The sequence below is a fragment of the Hylobates moloch genome, unplaced genomic scaffold (assembly GCF_009828535.3).
Source record: "Hylobates moloch isolate HMO894 unplaced genomic scaffold, HMol_V3 SCAFFOLD_12, whole genome shotgun sequence".
Lineage (NCBI taxonomy): Eukaryota > Metazoa > Chordata > Mammalia > Primates > Hylobatidae > Hylobates > Hylobates moloch.
The window spans coordinates 69,038,697-69,054,683 of NW_026652287.1; the positions used below are offsets into that span (position 1 = coordinate 69,038,697).

Consider the following 15,987-nt stretch of genomic DNA (forward strand, 5'->3'; position numbering starts at 1 on the left):
TTCCAGGAAGTTAACCTCATAGTTTCCCCATGGCATTGCCCTGATGTTACAGTGAGAGGCTACACAGGCTGAGGTAGGCTGAACTCTAAGATAGGTCCCAAGATTCCTACCCCCTGACATTCACCCCATGTAACATCCTCCTCTTGGATTTGATTAAGACTTCTGATCTACTTCGGATCAATAGAATATGGCAAAGGTAAAGGGATTTTTGTAGTTGTAATCAAGGCCCCAAATCAGTGTGTTCTGAGTTAATCAAAAGGGAGATTATCCTGGATGGACCTGGTTTAATCAGGTACTGGACTCTCTCTTAGGTCAGAGACTCTCTGCTGCTGGCTTTGAAGTACACTGCCATGTTGTGAGAGAAAGGAGGACTGCCTGGCAAGGAACTTCAAGTGACCATTGGAGCTGAGAGTAGCCCCTGGCCACAGCCAGCGAGAAAAGGGACTTCAGTCCTATGACCACAAGGAAATGAGTTCTACCTGCAATCTTTGGAAGCAGATCTTTCCCAGGTGAGCCCCCCAGATGAAAATGTAGCCTGGCTGACACCTTGCTTGCAGTCTTGGGAGACCCTAAGCAGAGGGTGCAGTTAAGCCATGTCTAGCCTCTTGACCCACAGAAACTGGAGTAGTAAAAGGGTGTTGTTTTAAGCTGCTAAATTTGTGATAACTTTTTATGCGGTGATAGAAAACTAACTCACACGCCTTTTATTACATCTCGCTTAAATCTTAATCTTGCCTCTATTTCTTAATTGTGGATGTATTTATCTATTCAAAACATAAGGTAGGCCGGGTGTGGTGGCTCATTCCTGTAATCTCAGCACTTTGGGAGGCCAAGGTGAGCGGATCACTTGAGGTCAGGAGTTCGAGACCAGCTTGGCCAACATGGCAAAACCCTGTCTCTACCAAAAATACAAAAATTAGCCAGGCGTGGTGGCGCGTGCCTATGATCCCTGCTACTCCAGAGGCTGAGGCAGGAGAATCGCTTGAATCCGGGAGGTGAAGGTTGCAGTGAGCTGAGATCGCACCATAGCACTCCAGCCTGGGCAATAGAGTGAGACTCTGTCTCAAAATAATAATAATAATAATAATAATAATAATGTAAAGCTCATCTAGACTTAATTTTGTCTGAACTTGACAACAACAGGACCATCAAGGTGGCAGAATCCTTCCCTGGAGAAAAGGGAAGACTTCATGTCACCACATTTCTACATATTCTCACATTTCTGAATGCTATTGTAGCCAAGCTGACAGCTGACCATGAAATCAGTACAAACACAGAACAATCCTTACACATTACCGTGATTTTCCAACTTTTACCAAAAACCACTAAGGCAAAAATGCCATTTAATGGTATGCATTCTGGGCAGTCCTGCTTGAAAGTCCTGTTGGAGTAGGCAATTAAACTTGACTTAATATCTTGGTAATTAAAACTAAATTCTAAATTTTCTTTAGTAGGACTTCCTAGCACAAGTGGGCTGAGGGAAACCATCCATTCACTTAATCATTTAATGTTGACTATGAAGCCATGCACAGTCCTGGACAGCAGGAATACAATGGTGATTAAGACAGGATACTTGCCCTCGAGTTGCTAGAGGAGAAGACAGGCAGGTAAACTGATAATTACAAATCAATACAAATGAAAAGGGCTATGTGACAATCAGGAGACTGGAAGAGAGACTTATCTCCAAAGATCACTATACTGAAATGTATTGTTTACCTTTGTCTGCTAAGCAGCTGTCAAGGCAGCTGCTTCTTCTTGCTATTACTATTCTTTACATTCCAGATGTTTAGCAGTGTCTGCATATCATAGATACTCAATACTGTATTGGAACTAAGACAACATTAATTAAGATCATATAATTTTATATCTCACCTAAAAGAAAAAAAATGTTGCTAATGAAACTTTGGCATACCAGAGTTCCTAAACAGATTCTGGTTTCAGAAACGTTAAAGTGTAGAAGGAAATGCTCACCTTAGAATTGATTTATAGTATGTAATCACTGAACTCTCTTATTGGATTTGTAGGGCAAGTATGGAAGGAACAAATAGAGATGTCAGAGTGGATACCAGAAATAAAATGTATGCTGTCAGCATGTCATCTAGCACTGCACACTGCTGACTCAAACCAGATTATCAAAAGAGTGACCTCCCAAGTTCTCACCGTAAGACAGACAAAGCCATGTGAGACATCTTTAAACAGTTCTAAAAGTTGCAAGGTCCTAAAGCTATGAAAGAATGCAAGATCCCATAAAGTTTAACATTTTTAAGTTATTAGATAGAAAATACATTCACTTGTCTTCTTAGAATCTCATCTAGTTCAGAGGTCGTTAAAGTTAAACAAATAGCCAAGCATGGTAGCTCATGCCTGTAGTCCTAGCACTTTGGGAGGCCAAGGCAGGAGGATCACTTGAGCCTAGGAGTTCAAGATCAGCCTGGGCAACATAGCAAGACCTCGTCTCTACAAAAAATAAAAAAATTAGCTGGTTGTGGTGGTGCACGCCTGTGGTCCCAGCTACTCAGGAGGCTGGGATGAGAAGATGGCTTGGACCGGGGAGGTTGAGGAGGCAGTAAGCCATGATTGTGCCAGTGTCCTCCAGCATGGGTGACAGAGCAAGACCTGTCTCAAAGAAAGATTAAAAGATTAAAAAATAAAGTTAAGCAAGCAAATAAAAAGCATCTACTATCAAATTGGGTTACTTTGTGTCACCTAAAAATTCATATGTTGAAGTCCTAAACCCTTGTACCTCAGAATGAATAAGATCATTGCAGATGTAATTAGTTAAGATGAGGTCATATTGGAGCAAGGTGGGTCCCTAAATACCTGTTGTCCTTGTAAAAGGGGAAAATTTAGACAGAGACATGAACAGAGGAAGAACACCACATGAACATAAAGATAGAGATCAGGGTGATGCAGCTACCAGCCAAGGAATGCCAAAGATGGCCAGCAAACCAGCAAACCACCAGAAGCTAGGAGAGGCATGGAACAGTGTCTCTCTCATAGCCCCCAGAAGGAACCAAATTGGCTAAGACCTTGATCCTGGACTTCTAGTCTCCAGAGCTGTGAGACAATAAATTTCTGTTGTGCAAGCAACCCAGACTGTGGTATTTGTTATTGCAGCCCTAGCAAATGAATATATCCACATATCTGCAGAGCTAAAGAAAGGCCATATCTAATCATATGGCCAGCCTGGGTGGGTGCTGCAGACTTCTGTGAATAGGCAGAATCAAGTAGCCTTTCAACATTTCAGAACCCGTGACACAATGTCTATAAAAAGACAGTCTGACAGGGAGAAGATCTCATGTCTGACCAAAATTTTTGATCATTAGAAACCTCTAATAATGAGGGTGGTCATTGCCATCCTTAGCAGATGGGCAACCTTAGTTGACCAGGATGATAGCACTTTTCCCAGTTTTTCCATCCTGGGAAGATGAAGAATTAGGTATATGATGGTATACATAAGAGAATCAAAACCAAGATTAGTATTTTTTTAATTAGTGGACTTTATTTTGTTTATTTATTTATTTATTTATTTATTTATTTATTTATTTATGATGGAGTCTTGCTCTGTTGCCCAGGCTGGAGGGCAGTGGCGCAATCTTGGCTCACTGCAACTTCCACCGCCTGGTTCAAGCGATTCTCCTGCCTCAGCTTCCCTGTAGCTGGGATTACAAGTGCACGCCGCCACGCCCAGCTAATTTTTGTATTTTTAGTAGAGATGGGGTTTCACCATGTTGGCCAAGCTGATTTGGAACTCCTGACCTCAAATGATCTGCCTGCCTCGGCCTCCCAAAGTGCTGGGATTACAGGCGTGAATCACCATGCCCAGCTGATATTAGTATGTTTTTTATGAAGAGTCAGTATATATTTGATATGTGCCAGGTGCCCTTTGTCCTCTCATAAAACTTACTGCCATCCAAGCTGGAGAGGCACAGGGCTCATGTTGACCCATGAAAGCAGATTGTTATATTTTCAAAATTTTTGCAAGCTCTTATTAAACACTGTTCCAGTCCTTACAACTATACAAAAATGATAGCTAGCATTGTTGAAAACAGCATGGCTGAAGCTGAAAGAGGTTTCAATTTAGGGACTAGAATTCGTACAACGGTGAGAAATAGTTTAACAGCAGATGACATCAGATCAAATGGCAATACTTTCATGGAGAAAAGAGTTAGCAGACTGGGATGCAACTCCATTTGTCAAATCATGGTTGAACGGCAGCCACAGTTGCAGTCACAGATACAAGAGTTTGGCAAAAATCAACAAAGGCATTTAGTGAGATTCAACTGACCACATGGAATTTACAATAAAGGGTATTGTATAGTTGATTATTACTTTGAAGTTGTGTGCTACATATATTTACTAACATTCCTTTTCGCCCACAGCCAGTTGTTAAACACTTACCCCACCGGGGAGACAGACCATTAACAAATACACGGATAATAAATAAGGTAAATTCAGGTGGTAGTAAGAGTTGTGAAGGAATTTGAGCAGAGTGATGTGGCCGAGAGTGACTGGTGGGTGGGAAAGTCTTATGACATGGGCAGGGTTGTGAATGGGGAGAGTTAGCCAGCACATGAGGATCGGGGGGTTGTAGGTAGAAGGAAGAGCAAGCCCAAAGGCCATAAGGGAGGAAAAAATTTGCACGTTGCTATCATTGCTATTGTTAGCAGAATCTGCCCTTGAGACCCCAGATCCAAGGATTCCACTCATTCCTTTCTTTCCCAGTCTGTAGCTGGGCAATTGCTCAGGGTCACGATCTATTTGGCCCTGAAAGAAACACCTGGGGTTCCTGAATTCTCCACAACGTTTCAGGTACTATCAGAGTTCTGTATGGTTTAGATTATAAATGTTCTATATATTCCTTTCTTGTTTCTCTTCTTTGGTGGAATTTGAAGCCATGGAACCTATATTTTTCCATTTTCCTTGTTCCTAAACTACCTTTCTTACCCAGGTCTAAACTAGATTCCACTGGATGTCTGAGGTCCACCTCCAAATTTTCTCCCATGGTAGAGTTGTGTAACCCAAAAATAAAATTCTAAGCCCTCCAACCCTCTGAATGGACTCCTCCTCTCGGCAAGGGCATCCCAAAGTTAACCTGAAAAAACGAGTTCAGGCCATGATGGGAAGTGGGAGCCAGACATGCCTCATTATACCCTCTTCCTTTTTGGAATTAACTGACAGAACAGACTCTTTAAGTCTGATAAGAAACATTTACAGGCTCTCTGAAGCCTGCTACCTGGAGGCTTCATCTGCATGATAAATCTTTGGTGTCCACAACCCCTTATCATAACCTAGACATTCCTTCCTTCCTTTCTGTTGATAATTACTCTTTCAACCAATTGCCCAGAAAATCTTTAAATCCTCCGATGACCTGGAAGCAGCCACCCCACCTCCAGGTGCTTCCAATTGTCCCACCTTTCTAGACTGAATGAATGTACATTTTACATGGGATGATTGATGCTTTGCCTTATGTCTCCCTAAAATGTATAAAACCAAGTTGTGGCTCAGCCACCTTGGGCACATCAGGACCTCCTGTGTCAAGAGGTCACAGGAGGCTGTGTCATGGGCGCATCCTTAACCTTAGCCAAAAAAATCTCTAAGTTCTTTGAGTCCTGTCGCAGATACTTTTGGTTTACAGTTGTGATTCCTCCAAGTGCCTCATTGCTAGGCTCATTTAATGATGTGGTTGGGGCTAGCAATTCTTTTTTTCAGTTTGGCTTTGGAAATTTACAGCTCCTAAAGTCAAACGAAAGTTTTGGGGCAGGTGTTTTGATTTCATATACCTTCAGTAATTGCACTTACTTGGTCCTTGCTGGTTGCTGAAATCCAGAGCCTGCCTAGGCTCTGGGGAAATGCTCAAAGGATGTTTCTTTGTCGTATAACAACAACACAGTCAACTCTTAAATGCCATGACTTTAATTCATTCTTTAATGATGGTGCAAATGAGTTAAATCTTTCATATTGTAGACTTTTAACTTTGCAAACATCCTTAAAAAAGCCATTACAGGGATATGCTCACTCCAACAGAGAAGTGCTTTGGCTGCAGCATGAAATAGCTAATTCATAATTTAAAATATGATGCCTCTCCCTTTTCCCCTTTTAGATAGTTTATAAAAAGGGAAACTTTCTCCTCTGTGTGCTGAGGGGCTGATTTTTTCCACTGGCTGTTTGCCTTCCAGAGCACTTTCTTCATGGCCAGCACTTATGAGCAAGCCTGGGGTGTTTAACTTAGCTGGTGAAATGATCAACGGTAAACGTCAATTGCGGACATTAGAGCCAGCTGCTTGAAGTGTCAGCGCAGCTGCTTTGTGCGATGAGAACAAGATCTTACTGCTGCTCCTTGTTCCGTGGCGAGGCAACAAGAAAATGCCCATTACGAGCCAAGGGGCTCATAACACATTCATTTTTGCTCCTTTTACCACCAGCTCAGATTTCTAGAGAGTGAAACCTAAGTTCAGAAATCTGAAAGCAAATGCAAAAACAATGTACCCCTGCTTCCGAAACTGTGCTCTATTACTCACAGATTTCAGGATCTGCTTTTTCTTTTTTTTGATTGTATGATTCACATAAATTTTAAGGAACCACCCATGAGGGCCCACATGCATTTGGACAATTAAGGTTCTTCCTGGGTGAAGAGCAACAACAGTCCCTTCTTTCTGAATGACTGAAGATTTAAGAGCTCTGCATGCTCTGAACAACACTGTCCTGTGGTGAGGCTTTGCTTTCCCTTGTTCTGGTCCTGCTGGACCTAGAGATTGGGGTGCGAAGGTGCTTAGGGTGCAACAAAGGAAAGAATTGAGCAGGCCTGGACAATGTCACCTCACCAAAGCGGGGGCAGAAGGCAGCAGAGGAAAGGTGCTTAGTGCAAGCCTAAGGATCTCGTAAGCCTTTGTAGCCTGGGCTCTGACCAGCCTGTTGTTTCTTTAACATCCTGCATTCAAGTATTTGATGCAAATATGATTGCCTCTAGGCAAGAGAATATAAATATTTGCCAAATGTATAACTAAATGGAAAAAATAGCTGTGTAAGTGAGGACAGCAATGATCTCTTCTTGCCTTCTTCTCTTCTTCTGCTCCCTCTCCTTTCTTCCTTGGTTTTCAAAGATTCAAAACAAAACAAAACAAAACAAAACAAAACGAAGAAACCTGTTTTGTCTAGGGAGTGTAGTTTCACCAGTTCCCTGCTGTTCCAGTCTATCCAAGCTGTCAATCAAAGCAAACAACAGAAGTTGGCTAGCATTCAAAGGAAAAATGTGTTTTATGACACATTTTGACATATGTTGGATGATTTAGTAAGATCATGGTGCCTTGTCTTATTTTTGAAGACTTCCTGAGTTCATTTTTTTTTCATAACTTTCATTGAACTTTTAATGGCCTTTTTGTATTTTTCTCATGGAGGATGCTTCATTAATAGAGGGACTCTGTCCAGTACGAAAATATTCTTAAAGTGGTTTTTTATTTTTAGAGAAAACAGGTACTAATATGAAATGGATGAAGTGCCTTCCAAGCCCATGGTTTCCAGGCTGTGTACCAAGGTGCCCTGGGGTGCCACTGGATATTTTAGAATTGTAAGAGAAGCACAGTGATACTTGACATCCATTCAGGTACCACACAAACTATTAGCTCAAGGTAGTTGACAGCGTCACCATTAGATTGTGCAACATTTCAACATTTCTTTTGATTATGTCATATTACTTGTGAAGCTGGGTCTACTGTGCCTATTCTGTGGCACTACATGCAGAAACATGAAACAGGAAATGAGGGTGGTGGTGTCCAGTCTAATTCCTAGGCTTGAGAAGTGAGAAATGAGTCTGGGCATGGAGGCTCACTCCAGCAATCCTAGCATTTTGGGAGGTTGTGGCTGGAAGATTGCTTCAACCTGGGAATCTGGGACCAGCCTGGGAAACACAGAAGAAGACCTTGTCTCTACAAAAATAAAAATAAAAATTAGCTGAGTCTAGTGGTGCACAGTGGTAGTCCCAGCTACTCTGGAGGCTGAGGTGGGAGGATTGCTTGAGCCCACGAGTTGGAGGCTGCAATGGGCTATAATCATGCCACCGCATTTCAGCAGAGCAAGACCCTGTTTCAAAACAAAACAAAGAAATGAGAGAGAGAGAAAAAGAGAGAGAGAGAGAGAGAAGCAGCAGCAGCAGCAGCAGCAGCAGCAGCAGCAGCTAAGAGAAGAGGAGAAAATAGAAAAGAAGAGGAGAAAAGAACTTTTATCTGAGGAATCCAAATCCTTTTCAATTACCAAGCCCAGGGAGACATTAAAATCAGACAGCAATCACATTCTGAGCTACATATTCATCTCTTGAAATTGCTTGCTATTGCTACAAGTATCTACAAATTAACCTAATAATGTTGCATCAGACAATATAACCCATAACCTATAGCTTAACAATGTATAGCCTATCACTAATCAATGTTATTTCTGTAAACTAATGAGAATTCCTGATAAATAACTTTGTATCAGCTTACTCCCTGTTCCTTTTTTTTTTTTTTTTTTTTTTTGGCCTTTAAAAACCTGCTTATTAACAAAGGCCAAAGGAAGCTTGTATTCCAGATTCCTAGGGTCTGAATCTCTGGGGCAGCTGTCCTCACTTTCGCTCAAGTAAACTCTTTAAATTACATTTTGTACCTCAGCCTCTTCCTTTTAGGTTGACAGAAGTTATGCAGTGTTCAACAGGAAAATGCATCCCATTAATAGGTAACTTTAATTATTTAAGAATGAAATAAAATTATTTTCTTTCAATTTTTATATACAGTTTTTCAGACTAAGTTGTTAGGTCATAATTATTTATCAAGTTGTTTAGACTTAATTAACAAATAGCTCTGGTAGGTATTTCTTTTGGTCTAGGGACAGGGCACTGAAAAACTTACTGAGACTCTGAGAGTGCCACAAACAAAAAAAAAGGGTGGGTAGTTTTGGACCAAGTTATCTAAGAAATAAATATGCATAAGAGCATGAGAATAACTGAGGACTATGAAATAAAACTTATATTGGAGATGAATATGCAAGGTACTGGAGATAGAGGGGCATGTGGCAGCAGGTATAGAAATGCCAGCAGATCCTTGGGGTGGGACTTTTCTGTGGCAGCGTCGTGACAAGGGTAGCAATACACGGCTCCCAGGCCACCTCTCACTTTTGCCCCACACTATTGGCGGATGTCACTGGTCCATTTGGACATACTTTCCCATGGAGTTTACATGCATCTTCAGAATCCTTCTCAACTTAGTGCTTCAAGCAACCAGTGATCTATCAGAGGTGACACAGGAGACAAAACCTACTTACTCTTCCTGTTCTAAGTCAAATTCCCAGCCTTACAGTCTCAAAAACTGAAAATTTCTCATTCTGTCAGAACTTTTGTGGCACCTGTGATCAAGCCTGTCCCGGGCATGCAGATTCATACTTAAATAATGAAGGGAATCAATTGCAGAAGCCAAATCCCATCTCCAGAATTTGTCCCGAGCCCCTGACCTACCCCCTGCCTGCTTTGACAGATACTCTTGGCTTCTCTCCCTCCCACCTCACCCATTCCATGGAACCTCTTTAGTTGGGAGTTGGTGTTCAATCTTCTCCTCTGTGTTCAGTCTCCCTGGTCACCTCTAGACTCGCTTTGCTGGTGTTGACCTCAATAGCCCTCCAGGACACGGCTCTTGGCATCATGCCCTAATGTTGCTGGGGTCTTAGCTAGAAGCCCCGCCCCTCATTAAGCAATCTCAGGTCCCACTCCTCCCCAAGACACTATTTCAGGGAGGACAGTTTGGATTAGACCTTGATGTTCTCAAATTTGGGGGAATTTGCTCAAACTAATAGAACTTGTTGTGATAGGTTAATGCGCTCTGTTAAGATGGATGGATTTTATTTAGTAGGCAATTGGTGGTTGCTCAGGTCTACCTGGGGAAAGTAACTTGGGTTGTATGATGGATAAATTGGAAAGAGAGCATTCTTAGGAGAAAGGACCTGAAGTTTTAGCTGTCTGCAATCTTAATTACAAGCTCTGAGAATATAGGATAAAAATCAAGTGTTTTTTCTCTTCTCTCCCTTACCAACAATCAACACAGAAGACTTCTGTGACCTCTGTCACCGACAGGTATGTAAGGATTTCTCCCCACCAACAACCAATCAGTTCTGCAGTGAATGCCAGCTGTGTGTCTTGTAATTCAATTCTAACACTATCTACCGGAGATACCATCAGAACTCACAGTTGAGGGCTCAGTCCACAAGACTGTCCTCCACTTGTGATGCCAATCACAAGCTCTAGACTGTTTGACCTGTCCTTCTGACTGACCGGCTTCAAGTTGGGGCTCTTACAATGTCCTCCTTGGATTTGATTAATTTGCTAAAGTGGCTCTCAGAACTCAGGGAAACACTTTACTCAACATTTTTTCGTTTATTATAAAGGACATAGATGAAGAGATGCATGGGGCAAGGCACGTGGGAAGATTCACGGAACCTCCAGACCTTCTCTGGGTGTTCCATTCTCCAGGAACCTCCACATGTTCAGCTCTCTGGAAGCTCTCTGAACCCAGTCCTTTCGGACTTTTTTGGAAGTTTCATTATGTAGGCATGATTGACTAAACCCTGGAAGTTGAATGGTGGGACTGAAAGTCTGAACCCTCTAATCCTGCCTTGGTTTTTCTGGTGACAAGCCCCCATCCCGAAGCTCCCTAGGGGCTGCCAGCCACCAGTCATCTCATTAGTGTAGAAAGATACTTATCACTTTGAAGATTCCAAAATTTTAGGAGTTCTATGCCAGGAAATGGGGATGAAGATCAAATATATGGTTCACTTTCGCAATATCACACGAGCCAACCCATAATGGGGCTTCATGGCTGCACAGCAGTCCGATGTCAACATGCTAGAGAAATTTAGCATACATCTCCAGAAAGGACATATCTGTTCTCTATCCTGCACTGGTCAGACTGTGTCTGTGTTGAATTGTTCAGTTTCAAGAGTCAGATTTTAGAACAGATGATGATGTGAGAAAGACTCTCTCTTTGACCAAACTTTAGTCAGGCTCCCCTGAGCTCCTTTTTCAGTGAAGCTTCAAAGAACTTGGCATCCATCCTGACTTTGCCTGCCTAGCCTAGTTGTAGCAAGAATCACACTAAGTCAGTTTAGCAAGAATCTCTCCACCCTTGATATCTGACCACTCTGGCCTGCCTTCAGCAAGAACCCTCCTACCCCAAATGTCTCCTATTTTTACTTTTCTATCCACTGACCCCTCACTCTGCCCCTTGGCTATAAATCCCCAGCTATCTTTGTTGAGCCTGATCTCTCTCACCTATTGCAGTTTTGAATAGAGTCTTCCTTACTGTTGGGGCTCTTAGCCCGATACCCCAAAATATGGCACCTTGGAAACTGAGAAGACAGCAGAAGCAGAAAGATCACACTCTGACCTTCTCCACTTTTCTCCCCTGAGGCCATAGAAAGAGTTCTCTGATCCACCTCCCCTGAAAGTAGGTCATAAGACCTTCATTCCAGAGGGGGATCTGCCCTATAGCCAGGTAGAAGATTCTGAACAAACAGGCCTTGCTAAGTTACCCCAAGTTTATTACCATTAGATCTGTCAAACAAACAAAATTTCAACATGTGTAAAGATCTCATTGACTTTGATTATCGACTCATAAGTTGAGCAGTATTCCATCTGAAGATGAGCTGAGCAGAGGAGATGGGCTTTATAGGCAAAAAAGGCAGAAGAAAGGAGAAACAGGGAACAAAAACTGGATTGGTCATCATAAAGTTACTTTTCTTATAGGCTTAAAACAGAGGGGACTTTCTTATCATGCTGGCTGAAGTAAACTGGGCCCTGTGTAATTGGTTGCTGTGAATCTCCTGGTTTTTGGTGCAGGAACTCAGTCCAAAACAATGGCCTCCCATCAATTTTCTTTAACAGATTGATGAGGTTTGGATATTTGTCCCTTCCAAATCTCATGCTGAAATGTGATCCCCACTGTTGGAGGTGGGGCCTAGTGGGAGGTGTTTGGGTCATGGGGGCAGATCCCTCATAAATGGCGTGGTGCTGTCATTATGGTAATGAGTGAGTTCTCACTCTATCAGTTCATACAACAGTTGGTTATTTAAGAGCCTGGCACCTCCTCCCCTCTCTCTGGCTCCTTCTCTCGCCATGTGACACACCTGCTCTGCCTTTGCTTTCCGCCATGATTGTAAGCTTCCTGAGGACCTCACCAGATGCAGATGCTGGCACCATCCTTCTTACAGAGTCTGCAGAAGAGGGCCAAATAAACCTCTTTTCTTTATAAATTACCCAGTCTCAGGTATTCCTTTTGTAGTAAGGCAAAATAGACTAATACACAGGTCAGACCCTTTGTCCTGTAATCACACTTCTGCATAACTGTCCATAGAAATACAGTTTTCCTTGGTCATTGAGTCTTCATTTGTGAAGGCTCTTGTGTCACCTGAAAACTTTGATGAAATAAATTTGTTATGCTTTTCTCTTGTTAATCCATCTTTCATTATAGGGATGTCAGCCATAAATCTTGCAATGGGTAAGGAAAAGATATTACTTTTTCTCCCCTATATTACCATTTTAACAAGTGTCAGAATAATTTTTTCTTTACCAATTGATACACTATAAGGTGTTCTGAAGGGGTGACCAAGAAATGAAAATTCTTAAAATCACAGTACAGTTATGTGCTGCATTGTGACAGTCCAGTCAATGATGGACCACATAAGATGATGATGGAGCTAAAGAATTTCTATTGCCTAGTGACGTTGTAGCTATCATAATGTCGTAGCACAACAAATTGCCTTATGTTTAGGTATGTTTAGATACACAAATATGTAATCATTGTGTTACAACTGTATACAGTATTCAGTACAGTAACATGCTATGCACATTTGTAGCCTAGGAGCAATAGGCTAAAGCATATAGCTATAGACTAAAAATGCTAAGCCCCTACTAACTGAACAGACACTCTCTTGGCCAAGGAGACCCCAGGAAACCTTAAAAATTGAATTCTCAGCCATGATGGGAAGGGAGGTTAGACACGTCTTGTTATATCCCCTCTCTTTTGCAGTTTAGACACAATTGACCAGCATTAATGTTAGAATAGAGATCATAAGATGAACAAAACAGTCTCTTTGTGACAATATAACACCACATTATAAACAGGACCTAAGGCCATACCGGACAAGGGTTAAGTCACACACCACTTATAGCTCACTCTATATTGGTTAACAGACTTCCTTATCTCAACTTAAAACATTCCTTTCTTCTGACTCTAAGTTTTTAGACAAAGCTTTACTCCTTTAACCAACTACAAATTAAAGAATCTCTGAATCCATCTATCACCTGTAAGCCCCGCCTCCCACTTCAAGGTATCCCACTTTTGGGGGGCCAAACCAATGCATGACCCTCACATATTTTGATTTTATGACTACCTGTAACTTCTGCTTCCCTAAAATGTATGAAACAGAGTTGTGACCTAGCTGCCTTGGGACCACTCAGTGAAGGCTTCTTGGGTTTGCACACTTCCCCAAACCATGGTCATGCATATTGGCTCAGCATAAACCTCTTTGAAATATTTTACAGAGCTCGGTTTTTCCACTAACATAGCCTAAGTAGGCTATACCATCTAGGCTTGCATGAGTCCACTCTATGATTTTTGCACAAGGATGAAATTGCCTAACGACACATTTCTCAGTATGTATGCCCATTGTTAAGTGATGCATGACTTAGATTTGAGTTAAGAGTTTTTTAAGCCTTAAACCAATTCTGGAGAATTGAATTTCTAATTTCAAAATTGCATCAGATTGTTTCAATGTTACTTTTAGGGATAAATGTTAAAAACACTAATTCCATAATTAATCACCACAATTTAATTTTTATGTCTCTCAAACTGTTTAGTTGTTTTAAAAAAAAAAGAGAGAAACAAGGAAAGTGGGTGAAACCCATAGGGTTCCAATTAAATAAGCAGTCAATCTATAACATCAGAGATATAATTTAAAATACAGCATGGATTATGGTCTGCCTGTATTTTAGTTTCCTGTGCAGTAGGGGTGCTAAGGGCTCAGGAATCTGTCACATGGAGGCATATCTGAAAGTCTGGTGGGGGAATTTCCTTCAGGAGAGGGTCAGTAGGAAAGACCAAGGGGCCCTCAGGGCAAAAGAAGTCAGGTTGAGGGAGGAGAGCTGATGTAGTGAAGCCAGAGTAAAACAGGGACTATACTGTTTACAGGGACGGTACTTCTTACCAGATTTTCTTCATCAGGGACTGTAGAGAGGGACCTGGGGAGACAGGATGGTAAAAACCAAAACAGTTCTATCAGCAGCTCTAGAAGCTGTTGGAAGAGAATGTCCACTGTACCTCACTCATTTCGTTTTCTTCACCCCAAGGAGGCATTTGTTTGGGAACTGCGGCCTTGTGTGGCTCAAGCTCCAGCCGAGGAACAGATGGTGCGGCGAGAGGGTCTTGCAGCAACTAGAATGAGAAGAAGGACACGCAGATGCCATTTGCTATCATGAGGTCTGTTTCTGCCAACAGAAGAGTGGAGCTTCCTGCCGTGACTAAGAAGATGCCTTGGCCAGCAAAGGTGATGCATAATAATTTATTTGCATGTCTGTAGACAAAAATGTTTTGCAATGCTATCATTTTTCTATAAGTTACAGAGTTATAATATAGCCTAGTCAAAAAAAAGTGCATATCCTTATAGAATGAATTTCTGAAGGCTCTAGCATTTTCGTGAAAGAATATCCAGCAGTCTCTTTTGCTTGTTTTAAAGTTTTAAAATTTTCCTTATAGTCTCCTCTTCTTAGTAAAAATAACCTCAAAAATAGATTTTTCTTGATCACTAGTTTTTAAATTTGGCCTGATTATTTACATGGGCATAACAAGAATGTAAATTTACCATACAGGCCGTGACAAACACATCTAAGTTTGTTTTGCTGAAAGTTTTCATGAAGAATGTGATTGGACTTTTAAAAACCTTTATTATTTCCTGAGGCTAAGAAACCAAGGCCAAGAAACTCTCCACTAGATTTCACTTGCAGTACCTTTAAATTTGGACAAATTCCTTCTCACCTGTAAGACTGGGACCTTTAAGCCAAATACTGGGACAGTTTTCCTGGAAGGGCTTTGTGATTCTTGGCTCCATACAGGCCATCTTAGTGCCTTAAAAGGGCTTGTTGTAATACCTGATTAAATGAACATTATTCTCAAAAATTACATTCTAGGTGTTGGTTGAATAACAGATTTTTCCAATTATATTCTGGTGAAAGGACATATTATTAATGACTCTTTATTAGTGTCTTATTGCTGACAAAGCAATACTAATGTAACAAATGTCTACAAATTACTGGCTTAAAATAACACAGATTTATCATTTTATAGTTCTGAAGGTCAGAAGTCTCAGATGGGTCTTAAAGGGCAAAAGCAAGGGGCTGCTTTCCCTCTGGAAGCTCTAGGAGAAAATGCATTTCTTTGCCTTTTCTACCTACATTTCTTGGCTTGTGGCCCCTTCCCTTATCTTCAAAGCCAGCAACTAAGCATCTACAAATCTCTCTATTTCTGACCTGATTTAGCTGAAAACAGTCAAGTAGACATACAAACAAAAGTAAAAAGTCTAACAAATCATTTAGAGAATAGATCTCTATAATTCAACAATTCATTTACAGAAATCACCAAATGGTCAAACCATAAACCAAATTCCCAGTCATTGCTGTCACCATTGAGGAACAACTTATCAGCCATAAACAAATCAAAAACAAAAACAAGCCAGGCATGGTGGTTGCACACCTGTAATCCCAGCAACTCAGGAGGCTGAGGGGAGAGGATTACTTGAGCCCAGGAGTTCGAGACCAGGCTGGGCAAAATAGAAAGACCCTCTCTCAAGACAAAACAAAACACAAAATCGGCAGAGGGAAAATTAAAATTAGAAAAACAAGGAGTAACTTTGGGAGGTTTGAGGCAGGTGAATCACTTGTGCCCAGGAATTAGAGATCAGCTTGGGCAACATGGTGAA

At 41.4% G+C, this 15,987-nt stretch overlaps 1 long non-coding RNA gene across 1 annotated transcript in view; it reads left to right on the plus strand.

Moving 5' to 3' along the window:
- The first annotated feature begins 356 nt into the window (after nt 1-356).
- Nucleotides 357-15,987, plus strand: part of LOC131380738 (uncharacterized) — a 28,324-nt gene continuing 12,693 nt past the window's right edge. The window contains exons 1-3 of the long non-coding RNA XR_009208887.1: nt 357-509; nt 4,383-4,448; nt 14,363-14,559. This is a non-coding gene — a long non-coding RNA (uncharacterized LOC131380738). The remainder of the gene's footprint in view (nt 510-4,382; nt 4,449-14,362; nt 14,560-15,987) is intronic.